Raw genomic sequence first — 2,500 nt, 5'->3', positions numbered from 1 at the left:
GATACACTTGCGTTTCAGTATAATCTTCACGAAAGATTCATCGAAAGTACAATAGGAAAAACTAATTTTTTATCAATTTACTAATTGTGCATATAGTACCAGACTATTTTATTATATGTCAATTTATGAACGTAATTAAACAAGTAATCTTTCTATCCAACTAAATGGAAAATGTAAAATTATTTAACGACTGCTATTACCTATCCGTTTACTAGTTAAATTCCTTCAGTTTTCTTCCATATCTCTCAGTTTTCATGAGTTCTTTCTCAGTACAGAATCTATCATAAATAACGTAAATAACAAACGGATGCTTTTAAGTATAAAGTATATATAATTGCATTCATTCATGCATAGACATGATTCATGCATATTTACCGATGTATATGGTTAATCTTACTTATTGCTTGGTTTGTAATCTGTCCTTGAAATTACACCTCTCTGGAATCGAGAGTTATGTAACATATCAAGTGTTTTTATGAACTGAAAAGGGGATATTCCCTTATCATATTTTTCCATCGTGGGAAGGGTTTTTTTACGTGAGCTCTGGATTACAATGCATAATCGTTCTCGTTCCATTCAATGGAGTTGACCTTTCATTTTACCCATTTGTAGTTTAATGCCAAGACTTGATTACACGTAATTGTAGGTATATGTAAAGTGAATGAGATAGGCTTTGGTATGCCTCCTATTTTGTTTTAGACCTGCTAGTATCATGAAAAAGTTCATATATATTAGTCTTTGGTAGAAATAAAAGGTAGGTTGTTTAGAAATCAGACTATAAAAAGTGGTTAGAGTACTTAAACGTGTTGTTTGATTACTCGCCGTGAATGAAATCAGCAAACCCGGCCATCGAATCTCTCTAGGAGTAAAAGCGTACTTTAAGAAATCCATGATATTCATAATTTACAAGACAATGTATTCTATATCGAGGGAACAACAACAAATTTTAAATTGTAAATTTTATGAAAAATAAAACATATTTAGTAGGGCAATTATGTCAGATACATTGTGTCTCGCATTGTAAATATATATATATATGTGCTATTGATACACATATGGTGTGCTTAGGTAAAACCAATGCATAATTTGCTTCAACTTTTCAATTCGCTTCATATGATCATTCAATGGAACTGACCTGAAATTGAAGAGCAACAATAAAATACTTTACTCGTTAACACCACTAAGACATTACTTTTCTAGTCCTTGTAACACGAGACTATGCAATTACGTCATCAAGAAAAGAAATGAATGAGAAAATAAAAGATCATGAAATGGTTCTCATAAATTTATAATCCATGCCTCAAATACACGTGTTATTCCAGCAAGGGTTAGTTTGGGACACGTCCAGCCGGCATCGTAAAGCAGTGCCCCCCGGGTCAGACTTGCTTGTGCTGTCACATTTTCCCTCCTGTCATAAACTAGTGACCTGATCTCCTTGTGTGTCAAGGGAGAGGTCTCGGGGAAGATGCACGCTTCCTCTCGTATGCTTGTAAATTTCTCTTCTGTTACCCGATGTGCTGGTGGGGTGATTGCTAGTGTTCGCTGTCGGGTGTTCGTTAGCTTAGTGTCCTTGTCCATGTCTGGCGGACGTTGCTTGCCAGTTTAATAGCAGTTTATAGGTATTACATAGCTATTGCTTTCTTTTTAATATTTTTTAATTCTCGCACTCCAAGCGAAATTTTGTTTTCAAGCTTGGTACTGTGTTGACCAAAATAAAATAGAAATTAGGCTTAATATATACGATAGTAAATCATAGGTGTTTGGTTTTATTATTGTATTGTTTGTTTTTTCTTCAAAATAAACAAACATTGGTATGGAGTATGTCTTTAGTGCCACTGATTTGCGCTGACAGCTGTTACAGAATGGAATGAAGTATTTGATAATTTACAGTAAAATATGTATGTAGAACTTCATTTGGAAAAGGTGCTTCAAGCTCACTAATTTGATATTATTGGATGATTCCTTCTTGTGAATTTAGGTTTGGCATTACTTTGTATACTATAGTTACTTATCTGCTTCTACGGTATAAGAAACAAATTAAAAATATGTTTTAATCCGGCTTTAAATAGTTTTATTGTTCTCATACATTAACATCATTCTCATGGTGCAATAGATTTGATGTGTTATTGATAAGTTTATATTGAACAGTTTATAGTCTTAAAAATACATGATTAAAGTAAAAAATATAACTTCTTGAATAGACTTCCTAGAAACATTGTTATATAAATAAGTTAAAAAATGGAGTTGAAGTTTTAACCAAGCTCTTTAAACATTACCGAGGCAATTGCCCATTTCCTCCCCGTAGAAAAGACATTTATTGCGGTAAAAACCGTATTGAATTTAACATGAAAGCCGTTGCTTAATTAGTGTATTGTCATTCCATTGCGCTATAGTGCGTTTATTGGTCTCTCAAATGACAATTTGAAGAATACAACATTATTTGAAAGGAAGTAGATGTTAGTATTTTTAATATTCCCTGGATACAAGGGAAAGTATTGAT

The sequence above is a fragment of the Palaemon carinicauda genome, chromosome 27, assembly GCF_036898095.1.
Source record: "Palaemon carinicauda isolate YSFRI2023 chromosome 27, ASM3689809v2, whole genome shotgun sequence".
Lineage (NCBI taxonomy): Eukaryota > Metazoa > Arthropoda > Malacostraca > Decapoda > Palaemonidae > Palaemon > Palaemon carinicauda.
Note: the sequence above shows the minus strand (reverse complement) of the source record.